This window comes from Arachis ipaensis, chromosome B5, assembly GCF_059453495.1.
Source record: "Arachis ipaensis isolate K30076 ecotype BB chromosome B5, ASM5945349v1, whole genome shotgun sequence".
Taxonomy (NCBI): Eukaryota; Viridiplantae; Streptophyta; class Magnoliopsida; order Fabales; family Fabaceae; genus Arachis; species Arachis ipaensis.
This window is the reverse complement of record NC_142440.1, coordinates 62,413,559-62,437,499: the sequence shown is the minus strand read 5'-3', so window position 1 is coordinate 62,437,499 and position 23,941 is coordinate 62,413,559. Positions and strand designations below refer to the sequence as shown.

Sequence of the window (23,941 nt, the reverse complement as noted above, 5' to 3'; positions counted from 1 at the left end):
GTGTCTAGCCTTATTCATTGCTTTCTTTTATTTTTGCTGCCACTTTTGGCTTTTCTTTTTCTTTCTTTTTGTTTGTTTCTCTTTCATCCAAGGACTTTTATTTGCTAAGATTCATAGATAGCATGCTAGTTTTCACTTAAAGAGGAGAATAATCTACCCTTTTATTCATTATAAGTGAGCTACTACATAATCAAACATACATACCACCACTTACTGTTATTTTACTTCTTGCTGAAAAGGAACTATTCCAGTTCTTGTTCAAACATCTCTTTGATTGAAATTGAAAAGGCTCATGGGATAAGACAAGCATTCAGACAAGTGAAAGTGAAAGCACACACACCTAGGCTAGCATAATTATTGCAAAATTTAAAAACACATAATGCAAAACAACTTAAACTAGAAGTTAACTATTAACATGGGCACATTCAGACTTCCAATTTTGAGCATTTCAAAGCAGATGGAATTAAGTGACAATACAACCTCTTGGTGGCGTCTTCTTTTTGCTCTCAGCTAATGGTGTGTATTCCTTCCAAGATATTGATTGAATTCCTGCAAGTTATTGGAAGTTGCTTGTTCCCCAAGCACTTGAGAGATTATTAGCATGCATGTATGTTTGTAGGCTTTTGAACTTAGATTGGTATGTGAACACCAAACTTAGTTTCTTGCCTTATGCAGCAATTTGAATCTTATGCAGAAAACATCAAGCACTTTTATTTAAGAAAGTAACTATGAACCATAAAACAACTATGAACTAGATAACTGACTAAAAACTAGAAAACAAACAACTCTTAAGTGATATCTCTGATTGTCTGGAGCTAATACTAGTTATGATGAGGGTGCAATGTATTCTTAATGAACTCTATGGTGGAACACCAAACTTAGAATTACACATTCACCCTTAAATCTCTTTGGTGTGCAATACCAAACTTAGCTCCTTGCAATGCAGAGAATCTACTTACTCTCTTATTGACAAGTTATGAAAAGAGAATTTCCTTTGGCTGGGTTGCCTCCCAACAAGCGATCTTTTAACGTCATTAGCTTGACGGTTAGTTTGCTATTAGGGTGGATTGTAATGCTTGAGATCATCTCCTCTCACCGTGAAATTGTCCCCATTTAATTCCTTGATAATTTCCAAATGCTCCAGGGAAAGGACTCTTCTGATTCTGAACACTTGAGGTGACTGGGATGGAATGGTTGGAAGATGTGGTGGGATTGGTGGATGGTGGATTGACATCACCTTGTCCCCAGGGGAGAAACCTTTTGTAGGAAACTTCTTGTTTCTCCACCCCCTTGGCAATTTCTTCACAACTCTTTTTTCTTCTTCTAATAGCGCTCCATTGATTCTTGTGTTAAGGAGATCCTTGTTAGCTGCTCTTCTTGATTCTTGTGGCTTCAGCTCTTCCTTGAATCCTCTTGGTTGCTTCATCTATTGAGCTTCTTGTTTATCCATCAAGAAAAGCTCCTGATGCTTGCCTGGTGGTTCATTGCTGTTTTCCTTCAGAGAGCTCTCACTGTATTCTTCCTTTGATTTCTTGCTCTCTTGCTTAGATTTATGCACGGGTTTGAAGGCCTGAAAAGTGAGCTAGTTATCATGTATTCTCAATATCAACTCTCCTTGTTCTACATCATGAGTGCTTGACCAGTAGCTAAAAATGGTCTCCCCAGAATAATTGGATGGAGGTAGCTTTAATCCATGTCCAGAACAACAAAGTCTGTGGGGAGAAAGTAGTTTCTCACTTTCACCAACACATTTTACACTATTCCTTCAGCCTACTTCTGAGTTTTATCAGCCAATTGTATGATTACATCAGTGGATTTCATCTCATTGATTTGCAACTTCTTCATAAGAGATAGAGGCATCACATTTATGCTAGCTCCCAGATTACAAAACCCGTTGTCAATTTTTGTTTCTCCTATGGCACAGGGAATATGAAAGCTCCCTGGATCATTTTTCTTCAGGAGTACATCCTTCTTGATGAGGGCACTACATTCTTTGTTCATTGCCACTGTTTGTCCCCCTTTTAAGGTTCCTTTCTTGTTTAGTAGCTCTTTCATGCATTTGATGTAAGTTGGCATCTGTTGGAGAGTTTTGATAAAGGGAATGTTGACACTGAGAGATGCAAACAGATCTAGGAATCTTGAATATGATCTTTCTTTCTCACCTATCATGAGTCTCTGAGGAAATGGTGCCCTTGGCACATATGGTTTCGAAATTTCCCCGTTGGTTGATTCTTTCCTTTGTACAGATCCAATTTCTTGTTACTTTTTCTTCAATTTACCCTGGGAACTTCCTTGGCTGTGTTTTGTTGGCTTACTGGTATCTTCTTCCAGGATTTCTTCATTTGCAAGAGTAACTGCCTTACACTCTTCCCATCTCACCTTTTTTATTTCCCCTCTTGGATTTTTCTCAGTGTCACTTGGGAAACTACCAGAGGACTTTGGAATCTGTTGTGAAAGATGATCTTGAGATTCAAGATTCTTAATAACCTCTCCTCGGCTTTTTATACTCCCTCTCACTTCTTCCTTGAATTTCTTTATATCTTCAAATTCCTTGCCAAGGGTTGCAAGCATAGCTTCAATCCTGGCCATTTTGTCATTATCATGTGGTGGTGGTTGTGGATAAGTGTTTTGTGTGGTATGGTATGGTCTTTGGTTGGAATTTTAGTGAGTGGAGTTGTTATATTGGGTTGGATTGCGTGGTCTGTGGTCTTGGCTTTGGCTTTGTTGGTTCCCCCACCCAAAGTTTGGGTGGTTCTTCCAACCAGGATTATAGGTTTTAGAGTATGGATCATTAGTTTGCCTAGATGAATTTCCAAGGTAATTAGCTTCCTCCTAGTTAACTCCTTCTTCTATTTCCAGATCTCCTTGAGGTGATGGTTGAGTGTGGATAGCTGCAGCCTGATTCTTCTTTATTTGCTTGGTCAATTCAGCCAGCTGCTTAGTAATCATCTTGTTCTGGGCCAGCAGTGCATCCATTTGGTTTAATTCCAAGACTCCCCTGTTGTTGCTCCTATCTGAGGCATAGAAATACTCATTGTCGGCCACTGTCTCTATCACATCAATGGCTTCTTCAATGGTCTTTTTCTTGTTTAGGGAACCTCCAGATGAGTGGTCTACAGCTTTCTTTGATTCACAATTCAGCCCTTCATAGAAGATATGAAGTTGCACCCCCTTATTAAACATATCAGGGGGCATTTCCTCGTCAAATTCTTGAATCTCTCCCATGCTTCATAAATAGTCTCACCATCTTGCTGTCTGAATGTCTGCACTTCAGTTCTCAGCCTGTTGACTTTTTGTGGAGGGTAGAACCTTGTTAAGAATCTATTTACCACATCCTCCTAGGTTATCAAGCTTTCCTTGGGAAATGATTCCAGCCATTTTATGCTTTGTCCCTCAAAGAAAATGGAAACAGTAGCAATCTATAGGTGTTAGGGTAAACACCATTAGATTTAACCGTGTCACATATCCTTTGGAATTTAGTGAGGTGCTCATTAGGGTCCTCTTGAGCACTTCCTCCATAAGAACAGTTGTTTTGTACAAGAGTTATGAGCTGAGGCTTCAATTCGAAGTTATTAGCATGGATAGTTGGCTTTTGAATGCTGCTACCACAGTTTCCTGGGTTTGGGTTGATGTATGAGCCTAAAACTCTCCTCTCTTGTCCAGCAGGGTTAGCTCCACCTCTTCTAGCATGGTTGTTCACCTTTCCTTCATGATGGTTTTTCATATCATCCTCCATGGTTATATCCAAATCTTCCTCCTCTTCTTCTGCACCAACAACCCTCTTTCCTCTTGCTTCCCTCCTTAATCTCAGGAAGGTTCTTTCCGGTTCACTATCAAATGAGGTTGAGGCCTCTCATCTACCTGTCATATAATGAACAAGTACAAGAAACAGCAAATGCAGAGTCTACTAAAATAGAGTATAGTTAGCTTGGTTAGAGCAATTTATCAAACGGTTAATGGGTTAGCTTGCTAGAAAGTAAAGCAGTAAAGTAAATTAAAGAAAAACAACTAAAAATTGCAGAGAACAAAAATAAACAACTGAAATTAAAAGTTAATTAATTAAAAGAAAAGAAAAGTGCTCAATATAGTTATCCTCTAATTTAGTAATTGTCAATACAAAACCAATCCCCGGCAACGGCGCCATAAACTTGATACGCAGAAATTTGCCTCTCAACAATTTTTCTACTGGCAAGTGTACCGGATTGTCGTCAAGTAAAACTCACTGTAGAGTGAGGTCGAATCCCACAGGGATTGGTTGGTTGATCAATGTTAATTGAAGAATTGTGCTAGTTGAGCGAAATCATATTTGGTTAAGATTGCAGAATGTAAATTAGCGGGAAACTTAAATTGCAAGAAATTAAATATCAGAAATTAAATTGCAAGAAATTAAATGACAGAATCTTAAATTACTGAAAATTAAATGGAAACGAGGAATTAGCATGAAATTAAATGGAAACGAGGAATTAGCATGAAATTACCGGATCAAGTTCATTTTCATCTCTTCCTCAATCAATGCGTTCATTGATCTCCTTGGCAATCTTAAGTGATCGAATTACAATTCCTTGTAATTCAATCTCTCAAATCTTGATCAATAGCCAATTCCTTGGTCAATTGCTCATGAGAAGAGATGAAGTATGGTCACTGATTATACCACATGCATTCCCAAATCAAGTGTTGGTAGAATTATAGTCACCATATCCATCCAACCCCAATTTGGTCCAACATGAGAAAGTATTTCTAGCATGATCTCTTCATTCCTCTTCCAAGGTTCAGAAGAGATCCAAGTATGAATAGCTTCTTTTCCAAGATAAATACCCAATTGGATGAAAATTGAAAGCTTTCTAGTAAAATCAAGAGAAAAGATAGAAGAAGAATAATGAAAACTAATATTGATCCATCAAATTACAACAGAGCTCCCTAACCCAATGAAAGGGGTTTAGTTGTTCATAGCTCTGGAAATCAAAAACAAAGATGGAAAATACATTTTGAAAAGTAAACTAGAAGTGCAGAGAAAGTAAAATATTACGGAGAATAGCTCTCAAAATTTCTCACTCTCCCAAGCTACTTTCTAATTCAAAACTACCCCTATATATATTACTCTTCTGATCTTCTAGTTGATTTTTCAAGTCTTGGATATGGGCCTTTGGATCTTGAGTTTGAAGCAGTTATCTTCCGCAGTGGGCTTAGCTTTACTTGCAGAGAGAAAGTGTGAAGTAGGCAGGGTTTTTAGCTCAGGACGTTAGTGGTGTTAACGTTAAGTGAGAGTGTGGGTTCGAGAACGTTAGTGACAATCACCTTTTTCACTAACGTTCCTCACCCAGGGATGATCCACGTTAACTTCAATGTTAGTGCCGTCAACGTGACCACTAACGTTGCCTCTTGATCCTTCGCACACGTTATTGGGACTCACCTTTTCCAATAACATTGAGAGTCCTCCCTCCCCCTACGTTAGAGTTCACGTTAACTTAGTTAACGTGGCTCTTAACGTAGGCTTGCCAATTCTTCGAGAACGTTAGTGACACTTACCTTTGTCACTAACGTTCCAAGGTGCCCCTACTTCCCACGTTAGAGTCCACGTTAACTAAGTTAACGTGGCTTCTAACGTGGTAATGATAGCCATCTCCAACGTTAGTGACAAAGGTGAGTGTCACTAACGTTGGCTCATCATCCTATCCTCAACGTTAGCTTCTACGTTAACTAAGTTAACGTGGGAGTTAACGTGGCTCATAGTGGCTCATTGTGGCTCATTCCAACGTTAGTGACAAAGGTGAGTGTCACTAACGTTGGCGATTGTTTGCTTTCTCTACGTTAACTTCCACGTTAACTTAGTTAACTTAGTTAACGTGGGAGTTAACGTAGCTCAAGGTAGCTTAGTCCAACGTTAGTGACAATGGTGAGTGTCACTAACGTTGGCCATTCTTTTGCTTCCCAACGTTAGAGTCCACGTTAACTAAGTTAACGTGGAAGCTAACGTGGCCAATATGAGCTTGGTCCAACGTTAGTGACAAAGGTGAGTGTCACTAACGTTGGCTCCACTTTCTTTCTTTCACGTTAGAGTTCACGTTAACTTAGTTAACGTGACTCTTAATGTGGGCTATGATGGCTTCGAGGACGTTATTGGCGATTACTTTTCTCATTAACGTTGCAAGCTAGCTCCCATTCCACGTTAGTGGTCACGTTAGTTAGACTAACGTGGCTGCTAACGTGGTTCTTTCTTGCTTCCTTTGTCCTGAAATCAAGCAATAAAGTGCATCAAAGTTCTAATCCACATCATGAAACATGCATCATCCAATTTGTCATCTAATTCATGCAAAATTCCCATGAAATCATGTAAAGTGCACAATGTATGCTTAAATCAAGATGTAAGTGAAATTCCACCCAAAACTTGCTTATTTCCTAAGAAAATGCATGAAACTATCCTAAAACAGTAAAGAAAAGGTCAGTGAAACTGGCCACAATGCCCTGGCATCACCATGTCATATGAGTCAACCAAAACGTTCATTAAGGCATTACATCAAACATGTGGTATGCAATGTGCAAGCTTATCACAATTAATGCTCAAATTCAATCACAATCAACCCAACAATCAAATATCAACATTTGCAATGCAAAAAAAGACAAAGAAAGCAATAAACTTAATCTAGGCAACATGAAAAGAAAACAAACACAATTTCAAAAATCAACACAAAAAGAAAATCAGAACCTGAAAATTTAAGGTTGGAAAAACAAGAATTAGGGAAGAAATAATGGTACTTCTTATAGCCACTGCGAGCTTGCGGCGGTTGGGTTCGCCGGAAAAACAAACACCGGAGGAGGACTCATTGGTGGTGAAGAAAGAAAAGAGAAAGGAAAGAGAGAAAGAAAGAGAGAAGTAAGAAAGAGAGAGAGAAAGAGATGGCGGCAGTGGGCTGACGACGGCAGTGGCCGGCGGCAAGGTCACCTGAAATGCTGGACAGAGGTAGAGAGTAGCAGCAATGAAGGGAAGAAGGAAAGAAGGTAGCTGCTACTCAACAGGGGGTGTACCCTGTTATCGCCCAAAACGAGTCACGTGCGTACGCACAAAGACCTGTGCGCACGCACAGAAGGCAGAAATTAGAGGGGTACGATCGCTACAAACAGAGAGTTTGTTTTGAAGTGTGTGGATGCACAATCAGGAGCACGCGCATAGAAGTTTTGTTTTTAAGGGAATTGCTTGAGGTACAAAATCATGTGTGCGTACGCACACAGGTCCGTGCACATGCACGGAAGCAAACTTGTGGGGGTTCACGTGCACAACTCATGCCAACGCTCCCAACAGAGAGGCTGTCAATTGTTGTACGGACTCACGCATCTGTGCGGCCGCACAGATAGCGCAAAAGGGGCAATGCATGCGTATGCACAAGGTAGTGGTGTCTTCCACCAAGCACTTTGGTATAATGTCCTAAGTTGGACCTTGCATGGCTTCATTGATCAATTTGAGACTTCCCCAAGGAGGAAAATCTCCAACTCTTTGGTATTCTTGGGTTGAGTGTGATAGAGTTTCACCCTATGACCATTGATTTTAAACTTGATCTCATTGATAGGGTGAATCACTTCTACCACTCCATAAGGCTTGACATCTACCACCTTAAACGGACCATCCCATCTAGATCTCAACTTCCCGGGCATCAATTGCAACCTCGAATTGTACACAAGCACTTAATCACCTATCTTAAAAGTCTTCCTTCTAATATTTTGGTCATGGAATATCTTGGCTTTTCCCTTGTAGAGCTGAGCATTCTCATACGCTTCCAACCTAAGACATTCTAATTCCTCCAAATGGAGTTTACGTTCTATGCCCGCTCCCTTCAAGTCCGGATTGTAATTCTTCACCGCCCAATAGGCTCTATGTTAGATCTCAACTAGAAGATGACAAGGTTTCCCAAAAATAATATGAAAGGGACTCATTCTGATTGGGGTTTTGTAAGCAGTCCTATATGCCCATAATGCATCTCCCAATCTATAACTCCAGTCCTTTCTTTGTGGGTTAACCACTTTCTCCAAGATTTTCTTGATCTCCCTGTTGGACACTTTCGCTTGCCCATTGGTTTGAGGGTGATAGGCTGTGGAAACTTTGTGAATGACCTTGTACTTTTTCATCAACGCCTCAATTTTCCTGTTGCAAAAATGGGTTCCTTGGTCGCTCACGATTGCTCATGGCGACTCAAATCTACAAATAATGTTATTTTTCAAAAATAAAGCAATGGTATTAGCGTCATTGCAATGGGTAGGAATTGCTTTAACCCATTTTAAGACGTAATCCATGGCTAACAAAATGTACACAAACCCATTGGAATTTGAAAATGGCCCCATGAAGTCTATGGCCCAAACATAAAAAATCTCACAAAAAATCATCGGTTTTTGGGGCATCTCATCCCTCTTTGAGGTATTTCTAGATTTCTGGAATTGATGACAGGATTTGCAAAATTGGTTAGTATCCCTAAATAAAGTGGGCCACCAGAATCCACAGTCTAAAACCTTTCTTGTTGTTCGTTGTGGGCCGAAGTGACCCCAACTCTTAGATGAGTGACAAAATTGAAGGATAGACTGAAACTCGGATTCCGTCACATACTTTCTAATTACTTGGTCTGCTCCACGCCTCTACAGATGTGGATCGTCCCAAAGGTAATACTTAGCATCGCCTCTCAATTTATCTTTTTGATGCTTTGAAAATTGTGGGGAAAAAATGCGATCGACCAAGTAATTAGCAATCGGGGCAAACCAAGGGGTGCTTTGGGATATTTCTTGCAAGGTAACTAAGGGAAATGAGTCATTGATAGGAGTGGGATCCGGAGCTAAATGTTCAAGCTGACTCAAACTGTCAGCTACCAAATTTTGGGACCCACTTCTATCCTTGATCTCCAAGTCAAATTCTTGCAAAAGTAATATCCACCTAATGAGCCTAGATTTTGACTCTTTCTTCTTTAGCAAATATTTCAAAGCGGCATCGTCCAAATACATCACCATTTTAGAGCCTAGCAAATAAGGTCGAAACTTATCTAGTGCAAAAACAATGGCTAAGAGCTCTTTTTCGGTCGTGGTGTAATTCAATTGGGCCGAATCTAAGGTCTTTGAAGCATAGGCTATAGTGTAAGGAGCTTTACCGTCGCGCTGTGCTAGCGCGGTACCTACGGCGTGGTTTGAGGCATCGCACATGATCTCGAAAGGTTGACTCCAATTTGGGCCTTGCACAATAGGAGCTGTGGTTAATGTTTCCTTCAACATGTCAAAATCGTTTTTGCAATCCTTATCAAAATTGAACTCCACATCCTTTTGAAGTAAGCGGGAAAAGGGGTAAGGCAACTTGGCTAAAATTCTTGATGAACCGACGGTAAAAACTTGTGTGACCAAGAAAGGAACGAATCTCCCTCACCGAGAAGGGGTAAGGTAAACTCAAAATAACATCGATCTTAGCCAGGTCTATGAAAATTCCGTCCCTAAACACAATGTGACCCAACACTATACCTTACTTCACCATAAAGTGACATTTTTTAAAGTTTAATACAAGGTTGGTATTGGTACACCATTCTAGTACCCTAGCTAAGTTCCCTAAACATGCATCAAAAGAGCTACCATAAACACTGAAATTGTCCATGAAAACTTCTATGTAACCCTCCAAAAGATCTGAGAAACCACTTGTCATGCACCTTTGAAACATTGCCGGTGCATTGCATAAGCCAAACGACATTGTTTTATACGCAAACGTTCCAAAGGGGCACATAAAGGTAGTTTTCTCCTGATTGTCAGGAGCTATATGAATTTGGAAGTACCCCGTATATCCATCTAAAAAGCAATAATGGATTTATCTGCCAAGCGATCCAACATTTGGTCAATGAACGGCAAAATGGTCCTTCCGTGTTGCTTGATTCAGCCGGCGGTAATCAATGCACACTCGCCAAGTATTTTGAATCCGGGTTGCAATGAGCTCTCCAATTTTTGTCTTCACTATGGTTACTTCGGATTTCTTTGGCACTACTTGGAACGGACTTACCCACTCACTGTCTAAAATAGGATAGATGATGTCCGCTTCCAAGAGGCGAGTTACTTCTTTCTTGACTACATTAAGGATTATGGGGTTTAGGCGTCCCAAGTTGTGAAGGAGAAAGGTTGCTAGGAGTAGAGTGAGGAGGTGTTAGACGGGATAAGACTTCGGCAAGAGTTGCCATGCAATTATCTTATTTTCTTTGAAATTCCCGTTGTTCTTGGATGAGAGCTTGAAAGTTGTGCTCCTCATGAGGGAGGTTGATGTGAGTGGGATGGTGATGAAAGCTAGGTTGTCCCAAATATGGTAATGGGTAGGTTGGTTGAGAAGAAGTTGGTGGTGAAAATGGTAAAGGGGCTTGAGAGTATAATGGTTGTGTCTCATGTAGAGGGTATGGAGTATGAACATATGGATGGAAAAAATTGTAATGATAATGTGTTCTACTTGGTGTGAGAGGTTGATAGACATTGGGATCATAGGGCCCTTGCAAAGGTCCTTGTTGCCAATAATTGCTTGCTTGTGACCCTCCCTCGAATTGATCTCCCATACCTCGATGTGAACCAATGACCCTAAACCCCTACAACATGAAAATAACTAGACTCCAAGCCAAAAGGGTGATAACTCATGATGAAAAAGAAAGATAAAATACAACAATACTAATAGAAGCGATAGACAAATGAATATATACTCTAATTATATCTATTTTACTTGAACTAAATAAACAAGAATGTTAGTTACTACCACTACTTAGATAGAGGCGCCATCCATCACTTAGTGCCAAGTAGCAACCAAAAACCAAATATTCATACTATTCACATATTTACAACAACCAAAATTATAGCACTCATTGCACTTAAAGTGATTCCCCGGCAACGGCGCCAAAAACTTGACGGGAGAAAAACTGTCAGCTTAGGATTTTCACAATTTAAGTTCTGTTGCAAGTATAGTCCAAGCCAACAAGTAATGCTCACAATCAAAGTTTGAATTCAAAGATGTCACTATTCAAAACCAATTCAATTCTGGGAGTTTTCAATTCCCGAGTCATCTCCCAAGGACACTTGACACCAATGAGTGTGCAATTTCGGTTGTGAAGTTGATGGGGTTTTCAATGAAGAGATAAATATATAAAGCAATAAAAGAACATGCAAAATTCTGATAAATGAACTAATAAAGGAATTAACGAACTAACTATGCAATATAGACAAGTAAGGTATAAAAGGGATTAATGTAAATGTGTATGAAAGGTTTAAAGCATAAAAGGTATCTTGGCTTGGAATGAGCTAAGGGTCTTTTCCTTGTTAGAACCACAACTATGACAATTAGAATGGATTAATCCCAATTGATTTACCCTCACATCAGAGAGTAAGTTAAATGAGTATAAGTGTTCATAACCCACAAATCCTAAATTGCTTGCTAATTGCCTTAGCAACAAATTAGCGTTAGTGGGAACAAGAACAATTAACAATCCAAGAATTGACACTAAATGTTGGACATTGCAACTCTAGGAACCCAATTGCTCACTTTCCCCAAGCCAAGAGATAGAAAAATAGCCCAAAATCATAATTGACATTTTGTCAAACACCTGGTGGGCAAAAACACTAAACATGGGAAAAATGAGAAAATGCTTGAAACTAAAAGCAACCAATGATCTCAATCAACAATAACAACTCAAGAAAGCATGTAACAATCATCAATCATCAATTTCATCAACAAGAAATTGGAATTGCAAAAGAGAAGTAAAATTGAACTATAACTTGAAATATAAGAAAGAGTAAGAACAAGATAACTATAAAGAGTAGTAATAAAGAGATGCTTACAATGGAAGATAGCAAAATCCAAGATCAAAAATGGAAATGGCACAAGAATGTAAAAATCCTAGTATAAACCCTATTAGAGATGATGAAAAACTTAAAGAAAAACTATACTAAAACTTCCTACTACTACTCCTAGGCTACCCTAATGTTATGCTATCGTATGGTCTTCATTTCCCTTTCATTATGAGCCAAATGGCGTCCGAAATGGGCCTCCAATCCACCAAAATTTCGAGTCACATGCAATTTTAATGAAGGCATGTGCGGCCACCTGTGCGTACGCACAAACGTGTGCGCACGCACACTCTGCCAAAATCTCTTCCCGTGCGTACGCACAAGAGGCTGTGTGCACGCACACTAGGCGATGCTTGAATGGATGCGCGACGTGCACGATGTGGCTCACGCGCACGCGTGGCTCTGTTCTGATGGCTGTGCATACGCATGCAGGTCTGTGCATATGCACACTTCGCTGAGCTCTTCTCCTTTGATTTTCCATGCTTCCTCCATTATGCATGCTCCTCTTCCATTCTCTCCAAGCCATTCCTACTTTACACATCTGAAATCACTAACAAACAACATCAAGGCATCGAATATAAGGTAAATGGAATAAAATTAATCAAATTAGGCACAAAAGAGCATGTTTTCATAATCAAGCACAAATTCGGAGGAAAGTTCAAAAGCATGCTATTTAAGGGAATAAGTGCAAGTTTATATGATGAAATCCATTCAATTTCAACCAAAAATCATCATCAAATATGGATTCATCAAGTAGTCTAATGCTTTTCTTGCCTTTAGAGAAAGACCTTCATAGAAGTTTTGAAGTCTCACCCTTTCACTGAATATATCTGGTGGACATCTCTTTATCAGGGCTTTGTATCTCTCCCATGCCTCATTGAGTAACTCCCCTTCCATTTGAGTGAAGGTTTGCACCTCTGTTTTCAGCTTGATGATTCTCTAAGGTGGGTATAACTTGGCTAAGAATTTTCTCACCAAGTCATCCAAATTGTTTATGCTCTTCTTGGGAAAGGTTTCCAGCCATTAGGAAGCATTGCCCCTCAGAAAGAACGGCAATAGAAGTAACTTGTAGATGTCAGGATGCACCCCATTTGTCTTGACAATGTCAGGATGCACCCCATTTGTCTTGACAATTTCACAAATCTTCAAGAGGGCCTCCTCCATAAGAGAAATTTTTCTGCACCAAAGTGATGAGTTGAGGCTTCAACTCAAAGTCATTTACATGAACATTTGGGGTGAGGATGCAGCTTCCATAGTGTCTAAGATTGGGAATGGTGTAAGAGGCCAACACCCTCCTTACAGGTAGGGTATTATTGTTAGCCACTCCTTCTTCACGTACCTCATTCTCCATGACTTGCTCAATCACAAACAAACCAAATGAAAAATGGACATTCTAATTCTAGAATATGGTTAGAGAGTTAGGTGATACAATGTGTCAAACAGTTAATGTAACAACCCCATTTTTTGAGTACGCGAGATCTTTTCTGAAGGCACGGATTTCTCCGAAAGATCAATAAAGGGAACACCTCTACTGTATCATCAAGCATCTCAATCCTCATTGTCATTATGTCATCCTTAAGTTAGAACCTCTTCTGAGGCAAGCTCGATAACGCAATCACGAAGAACCTAGTTTTTGAACCGTATCGGTTACGAGTTTTGATTCTAGTTTTTGTAAATAGTCTCTGTTTGATGAACTTGACTCGATTTATGAGAGAAGAGATATAATAGTATAATATTATCATTATATTAGTATTAGAAGATGCTTGAATGATATTATAAGGTTACATGGTCTGTTTTAGTTAAAAATAGGAAATCGGTTTAACCGGGTTCACAGTTTACTGGTGCAGCTTAGCACTAGCACTCTCTGATGACTTTAGCAATGCTAATGCCTCATCATACATGTTATATTCTCATATTAAATATGTTACTAGTGTTATTTATGCTAGTAGCTCAGAAAAGAATTTTAGAGATGTTTTTACGAGTGTTCCGATACATCTAGTTTTAGTAGTTATACACCTGAGATATTTTAATATTATTTTAATCCACCTCCAATCCAACCAATCACAACTCATCTTACACCCCCAAGACCTCCAAGGCTGTCTTATTTCTTCATTTTGGCCGAAAATTACAAGAGTGAAAAGAGAGAAACTTTCATGACACTTAAATCTTCAAAGCTTGATTTCTTCTGAACTAAAACTCAAATCAAAACTCTGATTACACCCAAAATGATCCTCTCTTCTTTCTCTACATAACCATGTAACTTATCAAGGCTGGAAATAAGGTTAGATGGCTGTCCCTTTCACCTTTGAATTCGGTTTTCAAGGAAGCATGCTTAAAACATGTGTTTTCTTGATGTTCTTCCTTAGATCTCTTGCTTAGCTTGACTTGTGAGCCAAGAATCTTCAATTTCCAGCACGTTTAAGGTGAGAAATCCCTTCCTAACATGTTAATTAAGGTTTGTTCAATTGAGGTTTTATGGATTCAAAGTTGTTCTTGATGTGTAAAAAGTGCAAAAAGAACACCTAAAAGCATAACCGGATTTGAGGCAGCAAATCAAGGTAGGGTTTGGTAAAATTAATCTTGATTAATTGTGTTTGAGTTGTGTTATTATGATATGGTTTGGTTATGCTTGAAATTGATTGTTTATATGAGTGATTCTTGTTGAACTTTTAGTGAAAACTTGATGAAATTTGATGATAGTCAAGCTATGAATGCATGTTCTTGTGGCTACTGGAATTTTGAACCCTAACCTTTAAATTGGGGTTGAATTTGTGGTGTAATCAAGGGGAAAATATGGGGCTTTAGTGGCTGCAATTTTATTTTGAATTATGGTAAAAATCGATTGCTGAAAAGATTGAAAAACGGGTGAAAACAAAGAAAGAATCTGAAAAATTTACGAAGAACATAAAGAACACTATGAGTGTGATGAAGAACATTGAAGAACACTTTTTAGATCTTAAAAAGGGCAAGGTTGTAATTATTTTGGTGTTTGAGGGGTTATTTTGTAATTTCTAAAAGTTAGGGTGGCTAAAGTAGAAATATTAAAAGTTACGGATGGTAAAAAGTGAATTTTAAAGGTTAAAAGTTAAAATGGGATAATTTTCCAAAATTTAATGATAAAATAATAAATAATAATAAAATATTAAATAACAATATTTAATTAAAAATTATATTTTAATAAAAATAATAAAATAATGCGAAAAAGATAGTTTTTCGTAAAAGCTTTAGAAAGACAACTTTAAGCTCAGATTCTCATAATTATCTTCATAAAACAATTAGGGAGTGGTAATAACATATTAGTGAGGCAAAGACAAAGGAAAGATAAAAAGTTAAAGAAGAAATGAAAATCGAAGAAAAAGTCTGTAAAGTTTTAATGAAAGAATCAAACAGAGATTAGCGAACGAACTAGGGAAACATAGTTAGTTCTTGAGTTGCGTCTAAGGTTAGGTATAATACAAAAAGTTAAACTGTTTCAGTATAGACTTAATGAACCTATGCTTGGGATAGGCTAACTATTCATACCGAAATTTACATAAGCTATAAATACATATGTTCAACAGAAAAACCATAGCAGAGTAAAGAGACAAAGAAAAGAGTAATCAGAGCAAAGTAAGGAGACAAAGAGAAAGGGGTAATATAATAAAGAGAATAGTGGAAAAGAGTATAAAAATAAAGAGTTAAGCCTTGTGGCATGATATTCTATTGTATATTCATCTGTTGCTTTTTTGTTGGCCTTAGAGGTCCTGTAGGCCCAAGTTCACCTACAGTGAGTTGTTATTCCTGTAGGCCAAAGTTCACCTACAGTGAATATCAATTGTGTATCTCAGGGTATTGCCCCTGTAGGCCGAAGTTTACCTACAGAGAGTTGTGATTCCTGTAAGCCGAAGTTCACTTACACGGGCGCCATTTCTGTAAGACGAAGTTCACTTACAGGGGTACCATTTATGTGTGCCGAAGTTCACTTACAGTGGTGCCATTTCTGTAGGCCTAAGTTCACCTACAGAAAGTTGTTGTGTTGTGTTTAGACTATTCCTGTAAGCCGAAGTTTACTTACGGGAGTGCTATTTCTGTAGGTCGAAGTTCACCTACAGAGAATTGATGCCAGGGCATCTTAGGCTAGTTTTACTAGCTTTTTTCTTTGTTTTTAATAGGTTTTATGCACTTTCTTGAGCTATAAGTAAGCAATTGGGTTAGAAATTCATGTATACCTAGATTCATTCAACCATGATTAATTTGATGCAATTTCATGAGAATTATGCTATAATTACTTGTATGCTAAGAATGATAAGTATTCTCATGACTTTAGCAAGGCTTTGATGCATTTATTGGTTGATGACAGGTGAAGGAAAGTATGGAGGAAGGTTGAAGAAGGAGCTAGAAAAGATGAAGAAGAAGCAACGTTGGTGGCCAAGTTGGACCACCAATGTTACCTCAAACGTTGGAAAAGAAGCAGAACAAGTCTGCATATTTTGCTTATGCTCACGTTGGAGGGAGCATTGGACATCCAACGTCACCCCCAACATTGCGAGAAAATCATCAATTTGGGAGCTAAAGAATTTTTGAGTGACGCGTACGCGTGAAAAAGCAAAATTTTCATATCCACGCACAAGCGTGAGTCACGTGTACGCGTGGGTCATGCATACGCGTCAGTACACGAATGTTGGATTCCAACGTTACCTCAAATTCTAGCCTCCAACGTACGCGATGAGGAGCCCAGAATTTGGATTTGAAGAACTTGAATCGACGAGTATGTGGTAGTGACGCGTACGCGTGGATGGGAAAAAGGGGCGATTCACGCGTAAGCGTGGAGTACGTGCACGCGTGGATGAAAATTTTTAACCCATGGGTGGAAATGCACAAGGCACGCATACGTGTCGATAGTGGAATGTTGGCCCTCCAAGGTTGAGTCAAACGCCAATGACAGCAAAGTTATCTGGTTTTTCTGAAGAGCGTTTGAGTTAACGTTGGTTGTCAAACGTTGACTCCAACGTGAAGCATCAGAATTTGCAAATCAAACAGATCTCTTTTCAACATTGAGGGAAACCAATTGGAGCCATTCCAACCTAATTCCATCAAGGCCAAAGCCCAATTCAGAGATTGAAGATCAATGGAAGAGAGTGAATAATTAGCTTAGAATTTAAGTTAGGAGGGGATCCTTTCATCTTTTTTGGGACTTTTGCTTTCATTTGTACTTTTCATTTTCTGTTTGAATTTCCAGAATGTATCTTTCAATTCCCATTTCCATTTTGAGATCTATGAACAACAAAACCCCTTTCATTAGGTTAGGGAGCTCTATTGTAATTCAATGGATCAATAGTAGTTTTCAATCTTCTTCTTCTTTCTTTTCTCTTGATTTTTGTTAGAAAGAGTTCGATCTTAATTCAATTGGATAGTTGTCTTGAGAGAGAAGCTATCCATAATTGGAATTCTTTGGATCCTTGAGAGAGGAATGAAGAATTCATGCTAGAATTGCTTTCTCAAATTGGATTAGATTGGGGTTTAGATGGATATAGTGACATGTAATCCTACCAACACTTTGATCTATGAATTTGTGTGGTATAGTCAGTGACCGAACTTCAACTCTTCCCATGAGAAATTAAATCAAGAAAGTGGGCAATTGTTCATGCTTAGAGAGATTGGTGAGCCAAGACATTGGGATCCAATCATCTAAGATTGCCAATCAATGTCAATGAATGCATTGATTGAGGAAGAGATGAAAATGATTTGATCCGGAGAATTCAATATCTTTTGAAACCCAATGAATTCCCCATCTCTGATCTTACCCATTCTATTTACATTCTATTTTATAATTTCATGCTAATTCCCCATTCCCATTTAATTTCTTGCAATTTAAGCTTCTGTTCTTTGTACTGCAATTTAATTTCTTTTCTTTAATTTCTTGCAACTTAAGTTTCCAGCCAATTTACATTCTATAATTCTCAACCAAATCTAATTTCGCTCAACTAACACAATTCTCCAATTAACATTGATCGATCTACCAATCCCTGTGGGATTCGACCTTACTCTACAGTGAGTTTTTACTTGACGACAAACTGGTGCACTTGCCGGTAGGAAATTTGTTGAGAGACAAATTTGCGTGAATCAGGAATAAGCCATATCTAGGACTAGTTCCTAGGTAATGTCGAGCTGCAGGGTGTAAACCGACGTGTGAGCTCATGGCCTACTTAGGTTAGACATGCATCATACTTGGTTGTGCATTTTCTTTGTTATGATTGTTGTATGAATGTATGCTTTCCCTGTTTGTGTTCTATTCTCTGTGTCTATGTTTTACTTTCTTGTATTCTTCTATTTGTGTTCTATTTTCTATTTTCTATTTTCTCTATTTTCTCTATCTATCTGTCTTCTGTACACTACTTCTCTATATTCTATTATTCGTCTGCCAAACCACCCAAAATTAATGAACTTAACTAATAACCCCAGCCCTACTAAGAACTCCCCAGTTCTTACAACTTCTCTCTCCCTTCCCCCTCCAGATGGAAGCAAGAGTATCCTTCCACAGTCCACTGATGATCGTTCTGCAAAAGAGTTCTGCTCTGCGTAGTCTTCTGAGTCTAGAGTGAGATTCATTTTCTGTTTATATGTATATACTATGAGACTAGCCAACGTTTGCACCTGTTCATATGCAAACTTTAACCTAAATCCTATGTACGAGACTCCTGTTATATGGTTACGTGATGAAGTACCAGTGAGACGTCATATGACAATGTATGATCATGCAGAGGAGTAGTAGACGATCTTCCACCTTTTGATGACATTCCACCTGACTTGAGTTTTGAAGACTTAGAACATACTTTCCCTCGCTTTAGTAGTTTAGAGGGACTAGGTGAGTATAGAGTCTAGGCTAGCCTGGGCGCCAACTTAGGGACTTCTTGAACAGGTCAGGGCCTGGGATGTTGTATGTATATATATGTATATAGATATTATTTATCTATATCTAAGGATGTTCTAACAAAAAGTCTATACTCTAAAAAAGGGCTGGATCACTGAATGTTGTTAACTGCTTGAGATGTATTTATGTGTGGTTGTTTATAACTGTTTTATCTGTTATTATTTGTGAATTGATTATGAATAATTCTGTTTATTAATCCAAACATTTTCAAAAAAAAAAGTACCTCAAAAATAACTACGCTTTTAATAATGAATCAAGCTCATATAATAAATAATAGATAATAATTAGGAAGACAAGTTGGTAGCGCTTAGTTTCTAGTATGATCATGATGTACCAGAAATTGGGTCGTTACAGTTAATATGCTTGAAAGAAAACAAAAGAAAATGCTTAATTGAGACTATCACCTACATAATCCTTGTCAATCTTAATCAATCCCCAGCAATAGCGCCAAAAACTTGATAGACGGATATTACAACCGCACAACTACCGGCAAGTATACAGGGTCGCATCAAGTAGTAAAACTTACAAGAGTGAAGTCGATCCCACAGGGATTGATGGATCAAGCAACTTTAGTTGGGTGATGAGTCTAGTCAAGCGAATATTGAAAGATTTGGTGAAATTTAATGAGCAGAATGTAAATTGCAAGGAATATTAAAGTGCTGGAAGTAACTGGCAAAATTTAAATTAGGGAAACGTAAATGACAAGAAACTAAAGAACAGAAACTTAAATGGCAAGAAACCAAAGGCAAAATGTAAATAGCAATGGAAAGTAAATTGCATGAAATGTAAAGGGCTTTGGGTGTTGGGAATTAAAAGGAAGCAGTAAATTTAAAGCAAGTAAAGTGAACTCAAGGAAATCAAACTGAAGAACAACAAAGAGAAAGATTCATTAGGGATTGGAGATATCATAATCTATCATGAATCAATAGGTTTCAACTCCCTTCTCAATCATATGAAGTAGATCTATGGTGGATTGTAATTGATTGGGTCCCAATTCCTTGGCAACCTAATCTCTCTATTCACAATTAATTTGCCAATTCCTTGATCCAATTATCATGAGAAGAGGTTAAGTCCACATCTCTTATCCATGAGCCACACAAATTCTCAAGACCTCAATTCTTCCCGAATGGTGTTGATCAAGGAAATTGTGAGGGATAGAGCTTCAATTCTAACTCCTATGATTCCCCTTCCGAGGCTAACATAGGAATTCAATAAACCTAAACCCCCTTCTGGAGTGAGTGGATCATAATAAGCATAAAAGATTTTCCTTAGCTACAACAGGCAGATTGAGAAGAAGAAGAATTCCATTCGATCATGTGAATTACGATAGAGCTCTGATGGCGAAAAAACTCACCAGAGTGAGGTCGATCCCACAGGGATTGATGGATCAAGCAACTTTGGTGAAGTGATTAGTCTAGTTAAGCAAACTATTGAAAGAGTTTTGGTGAAATTGACTTGACAAAATGTATATTGCAAGAAATGAAAATTGCTGAAAGTAAATTGACAGAAACTTAAATGGCAGGAAACTTAAATTGCATGAAAAGTAAATTGCATCAAATGTAAATGGGGATTGGGTGCTGGGAAATTAAAGGAAGCAGTAAGTTCAGAGCAATTAAATGAAACTCAAAGCAATCAAAATGAGAAATAACCGAGAACAAGATTCATTAGGGATTGGAGATATCATAATCCATCATGAATCAATGGGTCTCAACTTCCTTCTCAATCATATGAGTAGATTTATTGCAGATTAAAATTGATTGGGTTCCAATTCTTTGGCAATCCAATCTCTCTAATCACAATCAATCTTGCCAATTTCTTGATCCAATTGCCATGAGAAGAGTTTAAGCGAATGTCTGTCATCCATAAGCCACACAAATTCTCAAGACCTCAATTCCTCTCGAATAGTATTGATCAAAAGAATTGTGAAGGATAGAACCCCATTTCTAATGCCCATGATTCCCCTTCTGAAGTTCACAAAAGCATTCAACAGATTCAAACCCCCTTTCGGAGTGAATGAATCTCAATCAAAACAGAGGATATCCTATAGCAACCCAAGTGGATTGAGAAGAAGAAGAAGTTCACTCAATCATGTGAATTATAATAGAGCTCCTCCCCTAATGAAGTGGGGTTTAATTGATCATCGCTCTAAGAACACTTTCAGAAAATTTAAATTGCATGAAAGTAAATCAATCTCAGTGCCTACGCAGATGTAAAATTGCAGAAAGAAAAATTGCAGAAGAGAGGTCTAAGAAATTGAAATTTCATAAAAGTAAATGAGGCTCAATACAAATTAAAATGTAAAACTGCAGAAAAGAAAAGTGTATTCCAAACTAAGAATCCTATACTTCATTCTCTGGAGTCTCTAATCCTCCAAGAGAGTTCTGGAGTCTCTAATCCTCCAACCAGAGCCTCCTTCTCATCTTCAAAAACTTTTCTATTTATATTCTTCTTCCTATCCCAAAATGGGTCTTCAAGTACTTGGATGTGGGCTTTGGCCTTGATTGAAGCAAGTTAGGAGTGGGATTTGACGTTGGAATTAATTCACTAACATTCATACTTCAAGGGTGCTATTTGGAATTGGAATTAGCCTTAACGTTGGTGGCCAATATTTGTGTAAAAATGTTGAGTCAAACGTTGCTTGTAAAAATCTTTTCTGGGAGTTGCCAGCAACGTTGGACTCAACGTTGGTGCACCATCGTCCGTCTGGTCACGCGTACACGTCGCCCACGCGTACGCGTCAAAATAACGTTTTGCGCGTGTGCGTCGCTCAGGCGTTCGCGTGATAGGATAAAATGCACTTTCACGCGTACGAGTCATCGATGTGTTCACATCGTAGAAAAATTTCCAACTTAAATTTTAGAGATTTTATCGCAGACATTGGGGGTAACGTTGGTTACCTCCAACATTGACACCCTTTTTTTTTGCATAATGTTGCACATCAAGCCTTGGAATGTTACTTTGTCCTCTTATTAACATTGCCAATTTCATGCCCATTATAGACTATTATATATGGTTGGAAAGCTCTGAATCTCAGCTTTCTAACCCAACTAGAATCATCTCAATTAGACATATGCAACTAAAGTTATGCTCCTTTGAAGGGGACAGGGTCGTTGGCATTGGTGTGCAACGTTGGAGGCAACGTTGGCATACCAACGTTTACACCAACGTTAGTAACAATGCCAGATTCTGAACCTTAAACGTATTGTCCACCCCATACTATTATATATTGTTGGAAATCTCTGAATGTCTACTTTCCAATTCCGTTGGAAGCTCATCATTTGGATCTTTAGATCTCGAGTTATACTCCATGGAAGGTGAAGAGGTCAGTTGGCCTTACTACAAGTTGATACTATGTTCATCTTTGCACTTTCGGGGCCAGTTTTCTCCCTCAAATTTAGTGTCCACCATGTAATGCCATATATACCTGGAAGGCTTTAGATTCCTAATTTCCAATGCCTTTGGAATCACCTCATTTGGAGCTTTGTAGCTCAAGTTATTCTTGTTTGAAGAAGACACAGTCAGGCTGTCAGGAGCAACGTTTGTGGCAACGTTGGTGAGCCAACTTTGGCCACCAACGTTGTTTGCTCTTTTTTTCTCTGCCCTTCCTTTGCTTCTTCTTACCTATCATCAACCAAACAAAATGCATCAAAGTATTGCCTTAATCACAAGATAATGCATCATTCATAGCATCAAACAATTCTTTGCATAAATCTCATGAAAATGCACAAAATTAACAATGTTTGATTGAATCAAGACAAGAATGAATTTCTCATCCAAACACTTACTTATTGCCTAAAAAATGCATGAAAACCAATTAAAAATAAATGAAAAAGGCTTGTGAAACTAGCCTAAGATGACTTGTCATCACAATACCAAACTTAAATCTTGCTTGTCCCCAAGCAAGCAGTAAAACATAAGGAGAATGAATGAAAACAGAGAGAGGTATAAGCCTTTATTGGAAGACATTCAATTCTGATTAATGGAGTTTTCATGCATGGTATCTTAGTGATTTTTATTTGTGGCAGAAGTAGTGACACTCCTTTGGATCCTTACTTTGATTACACAAAAAATGACTTGTTATGGTTTAGTCCTTAGTTTTTCTTGCTCTCTTTCATGACTGAGATTTATTGTTTGCTGAGGCTAAATGCTATGTGTTAAGGCAACTCTTTAAAGTAAGCTTTCAGCCAGCATTCCTGCCCCAGTTGGTTCAAGATGCTAGGTGTTGAGACACCCCTAAGGGCTTACTTGCTCAAGCCTCTCCTTAGCACACACATCACAGGCATTTAGCTTGTTTTATTCTTTGGACATTGGTGCCTAGCACCTCTTTGAGTCACTAAATGCTTTGTCTCAAAGTAGATTTTAATGGTGGACTTTCGGTTGGCAATCCCGGGTTAGTTAACCCAAGTTTCCAGGTAATGAAGCACCCCTTAGAACCTAGTTGTCCAAGCTTATCTTTGTACAAGAACATCACATGCATATATGCAATATCTCAAGCCATTGGTGCCCAGCCTTGTTTATTTCTTTTTGTTTCTTTCTCTTGCAATTTCTTTCTTTTATTATGGACCTCTTTCATTTGTCAAGTCTCATGGAATGTAACTTAAGTTCATATCTCAAAGTCATGCCAACCTCTTGCCCTATTCATAAATCAACTAATGAACTAACACATACCACCACATAACTTTATTCTATCTTCTATCAAAACAGACCTTTACTATTTCTCTGTTTCATAATAATTTTTATTTTATTCAAGCATGGGAAACAAAGCATACAACTTAAGCAAGATGGCATGGACTAAGCACTTAAACTAGCAAGCCATAAAAACAAACAAACAGCAAATGACTCATGACTTACAGGACACTAATCACCAGGGGCACAATTGCACTTTCAATTAACACATTTAAACTAGAGACAGGCAAGTAAAGATACAACCTCTTGGAGTCCACTTGTTTCCTCGTTGTCATCACCATCCTTAGCTTTTTGTGCTCTTCTTCATCTCTTTAGATGATGGTGTCTATTCCTTCCAAGAGATTGATTGACTTCCTGCAAAGTTATTGGAAGCTGCTTGTTCCCAAGCACTTGAGAAACAAATAGCATGCATATATGCTTGTGATTTTCTGAACGTAAGTTGGTGTGTCGAAACCAAACTTAGTTCCTTGCCTACTTCTATATGTAGCAGAGTGAATACATGTAGGAAACATCAAGTAC

The 23,941-nt window shown here is 38.3% G+C and overlaps 1 non-coding gene across 1 annotated transcript; it reads left to right on the top strand.

Moving 5' to 3' along the window:
• The first annotated feature begins 3,177 nt into the window (after positions 1-3,177).
• LOC148564414 (small nucleolar RNA R71) lies at positions 3,178-3,284 on the top strand. The gene has a single exon (XR_015885481.1). It is a non-coding gene; the product is annotated as a small nucleolar RNA R71 (small nucleolar RNA).
• The last annotated feature ends 20,657 nt before the right edge of the window (positions 3,285-23,941 follow it).